This window comes from Dipteris shenzhenensis, chromosome 28 (assembly GCF_047967505.1).
Source record: "Dipteris shenzhenensis isolate YYH24624 ecotype China chromosome 28, Dip_SZ_1.0, whole genome shotgun sequence".
Lineage (NCBI taxonomy): Eukaryota > Viridiplantae > Streptophyta > Polypodiopsida > Gleicheniales > Dipteridaceae > Dipteris > Dipteris shenzhenensis.
Window position 1 is genome coordinate 12,475,646 of NC_141623.1, and position 13,854 is coordinate 12,489,499.

A 13,854-nucleotide genomic window follows, 5' to 3' on the forward strand; every position below is an offset into this window, starting at 1 on the left:
TTATATATGTGTTTGAGTATTGTACATAACCAGGGTGAAGGCACAGTGACCTTTAACCCCCAGACTCGCTGGAATGTGGTCGGGGCATTACAAAGGCCGAATGGCATGACTCAATAGGAAAAAATACCCCATTTTGTAGCAAATGCTGTTTTTGATTGGTCTTTAGGCACAATTTTCACTTGGTTATAGCTACTGAAGCCATCCAAGAAGCTATATATCTCGGAACCTGCCACCTTTTCCAACACTGTTTCTGTTAAGGGTAGGGGATAGTGATCCCTAATTGTGGCAGCATTCACATATTTTAAGTTTATGCATATTCTAAGCTTCTTGTTGCGTTTAGGCACGATGGCAATGGGTGAAACCCAATCAGTGTGCTCTATCTCATAGATGAATCCGACATCTAAGAGTCTTTCTAGCTCATCATAAACCATGGTGCCATACTTTGGATTTGTTCGATAATGTCCACATACCTTAGGGTGGGTACCTTCCCTTATAGGTATCATGTGTATTGCCATGTCTAGTGAAATTCCTTTCATCTCCTTGTATGACCATGCTAGGACGTCACAGTATTCCATTAGGAGTGCTTTGAGCTTGGTTTCATCTTCCTGTCGAAGCTGTTTCCTAATGAAATCCAATTTTTCTTCCTCCCCTTCAAGGGCGAGGTTTATTGTTTGAGTTTTTGGCAGTCCCTCATAGATTAGAGTTTCTCCAATGCTATCGGTTTCTTGAACTTTAGATTCTCTTAGTGGTCTTGGCATTGCTATGGGGACACTGCCACTTGTGTAATTCTTGAAGTACTTTGGCACTTCTTGAAGATCAGCCTCTAATCGTGTTGAACTAGCTTGGCATGTGCTATGGGTACTGGGTGGCATAGTATCATTAACCAATTTGTTAGGGTCTTGGTGACTTTCTTTTTTTGAAGTCTCTTGATCAATCTTCATCTGCACATGTGGCTTATACTTTCAAAACTTCTTACATTGGGAAGTATGGGTTAACTTTTCCACTGGTAAGGTGTTCCTAAGTAAGGGTTCATTTGTTGCGCATACTCCTTCCAGTCCCTTAGGGTACCATTCAAGAGGAGGTGGCTCAAATTTTAAGGGAGCTGGCTTTGCAAGATATAACAATTCGACGATCCTTATTTGGACTCGTTTGAATTCATTGAAGTCTTCGGCCTTGGCTTTTTGGTGATTTCCTCCTTCAGTTTTCTTGCGGGATCTTCTGTTGTTATTCAACTTTGGGAAGCTCAACTGCCACATTAGGGCATGCAGAATGGCTAAGTCATTGTTGTCAAAGACTTAATCTTCAATTTGAGCATTCTCAGCCTTAGTTTTGAGGTCCCAAGGAAAATATGAGTCATTATTGGTATGGTTACCTTCTTCAAGTTCATTATTCCACTCAAGGTCAGCCATAAAGAATGGCACCTCTAGATTGATTGGTTCTTCATGTGTGAGTGGAGGATCTACCTGCATGACCCTAGAATCTATTTGCGAGAAGATGGGTTCTGATGAATGGTAGTTGTTGATGGCTTCCAATGTTTGTATCTAGTTATTGACATTGCTTTATGTATCGCCCGCTATGGCATGCTGTTGCAGGGGAGCTGATTTGCTTGAAATCATCGTTGAAGAGGCTTCATCCAACGCTCTAGGCACAATTGGTTTTATTGATCCTATCCCCACATTTACTCTGATTGTGGTGTCATGATTTTGGATTGTCAGTCTATTAGTTCCCCAATCATGGAGGACTGATGCTTCCCGCAATTAAGGACGTCCCATCAAGATTTGATAGGATTTCTTGGGGAGATCCAAGATTGTGAATTGAAGGGTAAAGCGGACTCCTGCAACTTTTGTTGACACGCCATTCACTATTCCCAAGGGTTTAGCCCATGAATCATCAACAAGGCATATGTTTAAATTAGCATTTTGCATTGGTGGGAGACCCCATTCATCGTAGAGCTCCTTGGATAGTACATTTACACCTGCTCTGCCATCCACATGGCTTGGACTTCTATATATGCCTTGTGGATCAAAGACACAGTGATGTTGTGTATATCATCTCTCTCACCCATCCACACAGGGATGTCTTCTATGTTTTCCAGAGGTGGAGGGGGATTTGCGAGTTCAATCTAGCCTTTGAAACTCTCCCAGAGATTGGGATAATTCCATAGTAGGGAATTGATACACGATAACTTAGAATGCTAGAAAGCACGGCTCCTTCAAGTTGGTGGGATAGTACATTATGTTGTGGATTTTGTTGTTGGAATAGAGGCTGGAGTATAGTATCAATACTCAGTGGGGCCAAGTCAGGGATTGGATCTTGTGCTTGTTTCTCAGCCTCAAATTGAGCTTGCTCCTTTTGTACCCATTGTTGAAGTGCTTGAAATCGAGCCTTCTCGACTTCTACATTCAGATATGGAGTTTCTTTTATTTGAGGCTCATGAGTTGATGTGGATGAGCTTGGTTGCTCAATGCTTGGCGGAGGTAGAAGCACTTGTGCTTTCTTTTGAAGAAGTCGTCTTGATTGAATTGGAATATTAGGGTCCTTCGTGGCCTCTTTTTGCTGGCATGTATTACATTCATAGGTTGTGATATTATGCTTGTCAGTCCCAGACTTTGATGGTCCACCCCAATAATGCCAATTGGGATGTCAGGCTTAGCCTCAATTTGTTGTGGGACCTTATTTTTCATGGGACAATCCATACAGGCATGGCCTATGCCACAATCTTTGCAGAGTGGTTGGAAAGTAGCAGGGCTACCGCGATGAGGGCACTCTACGATCTGGTGATTTTCTCCACAACCGTAGCACTTGATTGGTGCTCGATATGTGTTGGGTCGAACTTGATTTGCATAGACTGGTATTAAAACTTCTACACCTTTGACATAGTACAGTGGATACTCAATTTCATACTCAAATGGCGAGTCCACTTCCTCAGCTTGAAGTTGTTGTATTGGAACTGCCTGAGGAGCTGGATTTGGTGCTCTTGGATATGGTTGTGGATTTGGATTCTTGAGTAATTGTGGGACTTTTGTCTAGATGGGAACAGGATTCTGGAGGCGCTTGTGCAAGTGTCGGTTTCCTGTACACTGGTATGGGTGTCAGTTGGTATTGTTGTGGTCGTGGCATGTTGTAACGCATGTTGAAGATGCAACTATTTTCATCATGCCACCCACTGCAAATATGGCACCATAATCTTCGAGGTGGATTTGCTTGTGCAGTGGTCCTAGCTGTTAGGACCGGCCATTCATTTGATGTATGATTGGCCATTTAGTGTAGGCACCATACATTTTCTCATCGTGGATAAATCCGAGGTGGCAGCTGAGACATGTGAAGCTTTTGTTCCATGGCTTGCATCATTTCACCTTTTAGCTTCATGGTCATGGCCTCTAGGTGATCTTCATTAGACATTTCAGCAATAGACTTGGATTTTTCCTTGTTAGAGCGTTTATCTCGTGCACTAGATCTTCCATCAACACTGTTGGTGTTAGAGTCATTCATGCCATCCTCAATGTCAATGGCTGCCACAACAGTGTCAAGATTCAGTTTTGTATATAGTTGTAGTTTTTTGCTTTATTGTAGAATAACACTAGGAGGTCTAGGTACCATTCTGAGGCTTTATTGGCTAAGGTATTGGGGAACTAGGCGACCTTGGTTTCATTGGATTGATCTCCACTCGCTCGGCATGCGGCATCAAAATGCTATAGGAGTCGGGCTGGATCGCCCCCACCATTATATTTGGGAAGTTTGAGTTTGCCCAAGGGGCACCTACCTTGATTGTTATTATTGTTGCCAAAATTTTTGTGATTAAAGAAATTGTTCCCCTCCACATTGAGGTCAATATCCCCATCATCACGACAATGCTCAACCATGTTGTGTCGTGGAGGAGTCAAAGGGATGCATGCAAATTTGGCAGGAGGTGCAACGGGTGTCTCTGTCACAAGTGTGGGTGCTGATGTAGTTGTGTTAGGGGGGTTATAGATGTGTTAGTGTTGTAGGGACCATCATGTAAATAATGTGCCTAGGATTGTCCCACGTGTGTAGAGAAATGTGTTGGTGTAAAGCGATCGGCAATCGAAGGTCATGACAAAAATATACAAGCGAGTTAGTGCAAAAAGAGGCCCACATAGGGGCACAAATTAATGAGTGCTAGGGATGCCAAAATGGTGTGCAATGGGCTAGAAAAATGCCCCATAGTGTGGTGTTTCCATGTGTGAAACCATGGCTCAAACAGGGTCCAATTTGGGTCCCAAACGGGCGAGATATGAAGAATTGAAGTAGGGGTAAAATGGGGTCTTTTTGGTGGGGGGTTCCTTGGCCTTAAGTATGGTGTGAATGGTCCTAAACTCTAACTGGGGGAACTGAACTAGGGTAATTCTAGTTAGTCTAACTAGCTTATTACCCTAACTGTCCAACTACTATAACTAGATGATTACTTTGACAACGGTAACCTAACCTAATTGTGGTAAACACTCAGTAATGTTAGACTGACTTGGGTTAATACTAAAATTGAACTACTAGTATTTAACCTAACCTAGGCAATTAGTCTAACTATTTAGTTAATTAAGCCTAGCTGGCTCTAACTAACCTAACTAATCAAAGTTAAGCTAACTAACTTAACCAAGCTAGTTAACTAACCTAACCCACTAACATAACCTAACCTAGGTTAGATTAACCTAGCTAAGGTTAGGTTAGGTTTTTTTTTTTAAGTTTCAAAAAAAACAAGGGGGGGGTGTAGGGCAGCGGCCAAGTGGCATGAAGGGGGGGGGGCTGTCGCAACTGAGGGGAAGGGCCTAGCAATAGTTGTTGCACAAAAACCATTTGAAAAGTGGGGGATCGACTATGTGGGTCCCATCCATCCAATAACAAAGGGAACGTAGGCACGCTACATCATTGTGGCCACTGATTACTTTACCAAATGGGCTGAAGCTAAAGCAGTCAGAAAAGTAGATGCCAGAAGCACAGCAAGATTCTTATATGAGAATGTGATCACCCGATTCAGATGCCCCATTGAAATTGTGTCGGATAGAGACACACATTTTGTCAATGAGATAATCCAAGAACTCTTTTCTGGCTTTATGGTAATCTATAGAAAAAGCACAATTTACTACCCCCAAGGGAATGGCCAGCTGGCTGAATCCACCAACAAAATCTTATGCATTATCCTCACCAAGGTAGTAGAACCACAGCATTCTAATTGGGCAAAGAAACTAAATGCAGTCTTATGGGCATACCAAACCACACTCAAGGTCAGTATAGGGAATACATCTTTTCAATTGGTGTATGGCCTTGAAGCTCTCCCACTACAATTTGCAATACCAAGCCTATGCATAATAGTACAAAAACACATGGGAGATCATGCATCCTTGAAAGAAAGACTCTATCAATTGGAAAAGCATATAGAGACCAAATTAGTCGCCTACCATGCCATGACAATAGAAAAGCACAAAAGAAAGGCATGGTTTGATAGAAATCTTAAAGCCAAAGACATCAAGGGAGGTGACCTAGTGTTGTTATACAATGCCAAAGTACACAAGGGAAAACTCAAGTATCTAGGTCAAGGACCCTACTGAGTAAGAAAGATGAATGCCATCGGAGCTGTGCTGCTAAAAAGATTGGATGGAGTTCAATTTAACACAATTATAAATGGGAGCTGACTGAAGCGCTACTACTTCAACACACAAGCCATCCTCAAAAAAAATGAAGATTTGGGAAACCCAAGTCTTCCTTAGTTAGGATTAGATTGTATCATGAGCACCCACTTGCCTATGTATGTCTTCACACATATAGGTAGCATCAACCGATTTCAACCTAGGGCTCGGAAGTGATGCCTAAGTCCTAGCTACCCTTTGAAATCCCAGCAACAACAAAAAAGCATATAGTTAGTCCCTACCTAGTTACTAGGTCACGTGCACTCATACGCTTTTGCTTAGACACATAGTTGATTGCATGAATAATTGTGCCACACACTTTCATTCCACACTCTCAAAGCATGTGTAAAAATAAGATCTCTCACATACTTGCATGCCAACTAATTTAATGATCAATGGTACATGCAATAGCCTTTGGCAATATGCACATTCAACATTGAAGAGCTTACAAGGGATTGTAGAAACTTAAAGGACCAACTTGTTACTGCTAAAGAGGTCAGCACTTCACAAGCACAAGTCTTAGACCAATGGTCCAACACCACTAAAGTCATTCCTCAACAAGCACAGGTCACCTTGCAAATGAGAAAGCTTAAGGAGGCATATACATACATCTACCATAAATATAAAGAGAAAATGGATGAGATGCAATCCCTAAAGATAATCATCTCCAAGCTTGAACTCCAATTGCTAGTGCACAACAATGAGGCAATGGAAGAGAACACCAATGAAGTCCCACTACAATGCACAATGGTGGTATACCAAGAGCTTGTGGCTGCTCTACAAGCAGATCACCTCAACGCACGAGTTCTTATCCAATGGAAGCAACTCCAAATCAGGATCATATCTGCTCATCCAACAATCAAATGGGAACATTCCATAGGGACCAAAAAACTACACTAAATTTTCCAAGGCTTGTCTGAAGATGAGAAAAATATCCTTTGCCTATCTACACATGCCAGGTTTATAGCACTCAGGATGGACGCTTTCATCGCATATGTATGCCTCATGGGTAGTCCTCCCCTCAGGGTTATTGCTGGTTTGTTGCCATTGCTACAAAGGCCATCACTATTATTTGCAAGGCATGACATAACCGACATCCCACCCTTGCAGAGCTGATGATCCCATCGCACTAGCAAAAAGAAGTGTCAAAAGATGACAGGGCCTATCTCACATCCAACTTCCCATATCTAACCACTCTCTTTGCCAACCTCACTTACCCTTGCTGCTACCACCCTCTTAACCTTCCCTCAGCTCCATCCTAACATCTATTCCCTTCATCATCTCTTTGCTCATGCCTCTCACCATTTTCAACTAACCCAACAGTCATAAACACACAAGCCCCTCACACCTAGCTTCTTCCCTTTCCTTGCTAATCCTACCCTTGAGGATTACCAAGCTGCTCAAACCATTTGCCCAGTTCTTCCCCCCCTCCCCTCTGCTCTCCCTTCCACAACTAATACTCTTCCATATTTCTCTCCCATGTCCCCAGATTCTCTCCCTACCCCGTCATTCTCTCCCTGCCCCGTCATCACCTCCAACACTACTTGTGCTACCATCCACAGAAAATGACATAGTATTTGATTTTGAATGTCAGGATCCGGATAATCCAATTCATACTCCCATGCCAAATTCCAATGATGAGTATGATTTTGATGAGATACCACTTCCCAATAAACTCATCAAGGAATTTTGGAGCAAATATCCTGATATGAAAACTCGAGGTGGATGGGACCCTGGACAACTTCCCTACCAACCTTCGTCAGCGTCAAATTAGTGAAGATTGGATAAGCAAGTTGGATCCCCAACCTGATTGGTGCCATCCCTCTTTGATGTAATCTTCTTGAAAGAGTATCTTCATGCAACTCCATGTCTCACAACCCATCCCAAGTTCTATGCAGTTCCACGACGTCATAGATGAGAAGCCAACATACACACTTTGGGTGATGATCGCACCATTAATTAGCCAATGATCGAACCATATGCTAGTGTAGAATGGAATATCCAAGGCACACTAAACTGAGCACTTTAGCAGCATGAGCAAATAATCCGCAGCAATAATGACCGCTTCCTTCGCCAAAGTGCTATCTTTTGCACAACATTGGAATACATTCTGCAAGTTCCCAACCACCTCGACCACCCTTTTCCTCCACTCACTTTCAATCCCAATGAATGATTGGCATGACACATGTTCCACAGCCACTAGATTTGTCTCATGGCAACCTAGCTACGTGATCACAATAAGCATAACTCGAGGATAGGTAATAAAATGGATTCAAGAGTATGTTGTCTCTATGCCAACATGGACTTAGGTAGTATAAAATGTGTGTGTAGAGTAGCTGCAAAGCTCCACTTGTACTTGCATATGGCTAGGAATAATCTCTCTTAGGAATCCTCAACATGCAACTCCTACATGCAAGTCTTGCATGTGATTCCTACATGCAACATGCAAGTTCTACATGTAGAGAGAGAATGTCTTACAATTCCTACATGCAGAGAGACACTCTCCAACTTGTATGAATACCCCATAATGGAATGAAGCCCACACTCTTTGGGGCATTGTGTTGAGTTCTACTTTGGTATTCCAAGCAATTCTCTCAAGTGTCCATGCTTCCTTGCACTCCATGTCCAAAAGCATGTCCTAACGTTGCAACTCCTCCTCCTCTCTCCTCCAACCTTGCAACCCATCCTCTCCCTCTCCTCCTCCCCCCTCCTCCTCCTCCTCCTCTGCCTCCTCCTTCTCCTCCTCCTCCTCCCCCCTCCTCCTCCTCCTCCTCCCTCCTCCTGTTCCCTCCTCCTCCCTCCTCCTCCTCCCTCCTCCCTCCTCCCTCCTCCTCCCTTCTTCTCTCTCTCCTTTCCCCCCATGCTCTTACGTCTTCTTCCTCTCCCATTCCTATGCTCCCCCTAAACCCTTAGTTCCTCAACCCTTAACCTCCATGATCTACAAGGGAGACGAGTTCTCCACCATGTACTCTACCCTGAACCTTGAATCCTCCTTCTAACCCTTGAACCTCTTCTAAACTTTGGAACCTCTCTTTGAAACTTGGAACCTCCTTCTAAACCCTAAACCTCCCTCTAAACCCCCTTAAACTCCTCCTAAACCCTTCAACCCCCAACGAAGGCGAAAGCCTTCATTACCCCAACCATGATGATACACATTCCTTTCACACATGCATGCACTATGTTTTCTTACCCCACTTAAGCCTACGTTTCTCATCGGAATACAACTCGAGGTCCTAACCTACACTTATACTACATACAACAACACCGATATATCTATAGGTGACAAAAAGCCTCGGAACCCTGCATACTGATAATACCCTGCTCTTCCTACGGAAGCCATGGGAAAGAGCCAACAATCTCTCTCTCTCTCTCTCTTCCCCTACCCTCCTCTCCCCTCTCTTATGGCCATGGCTACATGAGACAGGATAGGAGGGGAGGGGAGAGGGAGAGATAGTGGAAAGAAGGAAGGGGAGGGGAGGGGGGTGGGTATTTGCCGCCATGGCTGTGCCCACCCTCTTCTCTCTCTCTTGCTTCCCCTCTACCTCCCTGTCCCCCTTCCATATTTCTTCCTCTCTCCTCACCCCCATTTATCCCGTCCTTCCCTTCTCCCTTCCCTCCCCTCCCTTTTGTTCCCTTCCCCTCTTCCCCCTTTCTCACCCTCCCCTTTGTTCCCTTCCTTGTTCCTTTCCCTTCTCTGCCCCTTCCTTCCACTCTCTCTCCCCCTCCCCTTTCCTCCCCCTTCCTTCACTTCCCCTTCCCTTTCTCTTTCCTTCCCTTCACCCTCCCCTCCCCTTACCCCTTTCCTTCCCCCTTCCTCCCCCTCTCTCCCCTCCTCCCTTTCCCTATCTTTCCCCCTCCCCTCCCTCTCTTAACAATCATAGCATGATTCCGAGATTAACATGGATGAACTATAAGGTCCGTGGGTATGTTCATGCCATCCATAAAAGCGCAATGCACTTCCCACCATATGTAGCAATGGCCTTTCCATTGATGAACCATGGACATGTCTACTCCAAGCCTACATGTGTAGCACCCCTGTGATGCCATATCTATACCAGATTTTAAAGTTTTGATAATGACATTGTGAGGCCCAAAATTGATATGTTTTATTGGCAATTGGTATTGCTTTTCTCTATGTTTGATAAGAGTGTGAGTATCAAGTGATATCCTAGTGGCTCTCAATTATTTTTATTTTCTAAGATATTGTATGGGAATGAGAGGATGAGTGGAACGAATCATGCCGACCCAGTCGGTCTATATTCATGCAACGTTTCATCTCTTATGTGCATTTCCATGCAAAGTTCCATGGGTAATTATTAAAAAACAATACCTTTTTAATAGAAATTCCTCACGGACTAGCCAATGTTTGAACAAAGAAAAAGTCATGGTCTAGCTTTGATGGTAAGTCCAAGATATAATATTTCTAAAAAAGTATACACGTGTGTGTGTGTGTGTGTGTGTGTGTGTGTGCGCCCAACCATCCGCTCACACAATCACAAACCCACACCCTACGAGGGTCACCATGTTCCCTCATAGGGAGGGGATCATGGTGCCCATCTTTAGAACTAAAAGACATCCGAACAAGCCTGGATTAGATCATGAGTGTTTGATCAATGTTTCAGGAACACCATATCATGAGAAAGTCAATTATAATCCCTAATGTTTATCAAATTTTGAATTGATATTTTATAAAAGTAGAATTTATACAAATTTTATTAGATCCTTAGTCTTGATCAAAGTGCCATGGAAATCACCCTTGAGAAAGTTACATACGAGGGTCACCATGCTCCTCGTGGTAGAGAGGGGTCTGTTGAGAGTTCACACTCAACATCATGTGATCATGTGTGCATAGCACCATCACGTGATCATATGTGCATAGCACTAACCTTATAGAGTGCTATAAGGAAAGAGTTAGATCCCCTAACCCTAACCCTAAAAGGGTTTTTATATATTCTATTTTTTCAACTAAATCTAGTGTACAGTTAGCCATTTGTGGTGTGCTCTCTAGCTGTGCCCTCTCTCCTCATCTCTACTCTTCTCCTCTCCCCTCTTCATATTTTGTCATGGTATCAGAGCTCCCTTGCCTTCCGCTGAGGCATTGTGATTCCTGAGAGCGATTGAGAGATTGTGAGATTGAGAGTTCTCTTGAGTGATTGTGAGATCCTTCCCTTCACTTCCGTTGAGAGAAATTTCCGTCCATTGATAGAAATTTCCGTCATTGTTCTTGAGAGATTTCCATTGTGACAAAGAGAGTGCTTTACTTGTGAGGTATTCTTCCCTTAATTTAGAGAGATATAGGGAGAAATTCTGCTGTGATAATGCATGAATAGAGTCTTGTTTGAGAGATAGAAAGCTTAATGCTGTTAGTGGATATAGCCATGCAGCTCCTCGAGCCTTCAAAGCACTGATTCAACTGGTCTTCAAAGCTCACGAGAGCTCTCCACAGCCAGCTACAATACCAACTCTTCAAACGTATCTCCGAAGGCTAACCTTTCTTTGGGCACCTTAGCCCATCAACGGCTTCATGATAGCAAGCTCCAACCTTGCGACTCTGCTCTATTCTGGGACTACAACGGCCAAGCTAACAACAAGCTTCTACCTCTATCGCCTACGAATAGACATGACTCCAACAACTGCACTATATCATCGACGGCCATGCTCCAGCCATCTACAACAAGATTCATAGCAGCTCCTCTACGAGCCTCCAAGATCTATAGAAGCCTCTCTAACGACCGTCTGTCAGCTGCGCCAATGCCATCTACAGCTTCAATAAAGCTAGCCGCCAGCCATCTATAGCGCCTTGCCTCGCCAAATGACTCAAATACAAAGCGCTCTGCAACAACAGCTCTCCAACGTCGCTCCTTCAACAGCCACGCATCTGCTCCAAGCCTAGCCCACAACGCCTATACTATAGCCTCAGCTACGACTTCCTCTCTACTACCAATAGCGCCAGCGAACCTGTCAGCCCCGGCTACCTTCAACCCAATGACTCGGCTCTGTAGTCCTCAAGCTACAAACAAGCAACTAAACAAGTTAGGTGCTCCCAACGACCATCCCAACTGGCTACACAGCAGCTACTATGAACTCACAGCCTCAGTCCTTGTCAATGAAGGACAACTCTCTAGCTCCCTGCTTCACGGGCTTCTCCTCCACAAGCATCGACCAACGGCTCCTCCAGCTTCCTCACGGGCGACTCAAGCACCTCTCTAGCCTCGACCTGTAACAGGCAAGCTTCCTATCTAAAACGATGAGCCTCCAAAGCTTCCAATGAGCCTCTGCATCAACAATGAGCTACGAGCGACCCTTTGAGAGCAGACTCACATTTTCGTCGATCTAGAGGCAGCGTTGCAGATTTCGATAGCAATCTTCAAGAGATTCTGGTAGCTTGCAGCACAACACGTGGCAGATCAACTTATCCTATCCTCAGGGTCACCACACTCTAGAGCTTGGTCAACGACCAACCACATGGCAGACCCTATCTGCCACGTCAGCCTTGCTTGCCATGTCATCAGGCACCCGAATGAGCCACGTGTACCTATCCTATCCTTTGCCACATGGCACCCTTATCCATAGTGCCACGTCATCAGTGCCACATAAGCAGCCACGTCAGTAGCCCAACTCAGCTGACATGTCATCAGTGCCACCGCAGCTACCACATCAACTGACACGTCATTATCGCCATGTCATCAGGCCACATCATCATCGACTGCCATGTCATCACCGACTACCATATCATCAGCCATGTCACCTATGCCACATCATCAAGGACACATCATCAGCCACATCATCAATGCCACATCAGCAGTGCCACCTCAGCACTGACCTCTACAAGCACAGTCCCTTGTCAAGCACACTGTGCACACACTGCATGTGCACACAGTTGCCACCTCAGCACAGAGCTTCATTGGCACACCTCTTGCTAAGCACAGTGCCACATCATCACTGCATGTGACTCACAGTGACACATCATCATTGAACACATTTGCACTCCTTTTGCCCCTCCACCTAGATCAAGTCATATCTCTTGGTCCAAGAAGAATTTGAGGGCGCTCCAAAAAGGAAAGTCGCTCATTTTTTCGTACTCTATGCGCTCGTCACATCATGTGCACATTTCGGTGCAAGTTACACTCACATTTGAGCCTCGCCGACAAAACCACTTCCTTCACGCACATTTGCCTCTACATCGATGCATCTGACCCAGCACTTAAAAATAACAAAAGAAAAGGAATTATTTGTTTTTCTTTCATCAATCGAGGGTTGGCTTAGATCTAGATCAGAGTAGATTAGATCGCCATAGAGGGGACACTTTGAATTCCCCAAGTTGCCAATCTAAGCCATGCCCGAAATTCTCGACTAGTACCTACTCGGAGTCAGTCCATACGCTCACATCCGATTTCACATCATTACATTACCTAAAACCTTACGTTCCTCAGTTTAGTGAGCAGACTTCAGAGTTCAGAGGCATTGCAGATTGATTCAGTGGGCAGATAGCATTTGATTTCACACACACATGCCACCATTGTAAAGCCTATTCGGCTATCTCACGGCATCGTGCACATCATTTTCAACCTTGTAAAGCCTCTTGGCTATTCCCGGCATCATCGCCACAAGCCTTGTAACATAGATCAGATTTCATATACTGCAGTTCTATCTTCACTGGCAGTACAGAGATTTCACTTGGCATCTTCAGTGTATTTGCAGTTGATTCATACAGAGATTTTCTGGACACTTTTTGAGTACATTTTTTGCACCATGTCGACTAGCAACCTCAATCTGGAGGCATCTGCTAAGTTAGACAACTCCAATTATGGTACATGGAAATACCGAATGGAGACCATTCTTGTGCTTCAGGACAAATGGGAGTATGTCAATGGGTCTACACCTAGACCATTGGCCAAACCAGCCACCAGTAGCTCTACTCCATCTGTTGTCATAGCACCAGCAACGGGATCTACATCAGGATCTACAACTACTCAAACAGTTTTCGCACCAGTAGTAGATCCTGCCATTGCCCGAGCTCAAGCAGAATGGGATAAGAAAGACAAGTATGCCTATCAATTGATCAAGCAGAATGTGCAAGATGTCATGCTAGGACAGCTCAACATAGTCAAGACATCAAAAGAAGCATGGGATATGTTTGCAGCTTTCTACGAGTCCAAGAACACATCCAGGATTCTCACCCTGAGAAACCAAATCAACTAGATTTTCCGCA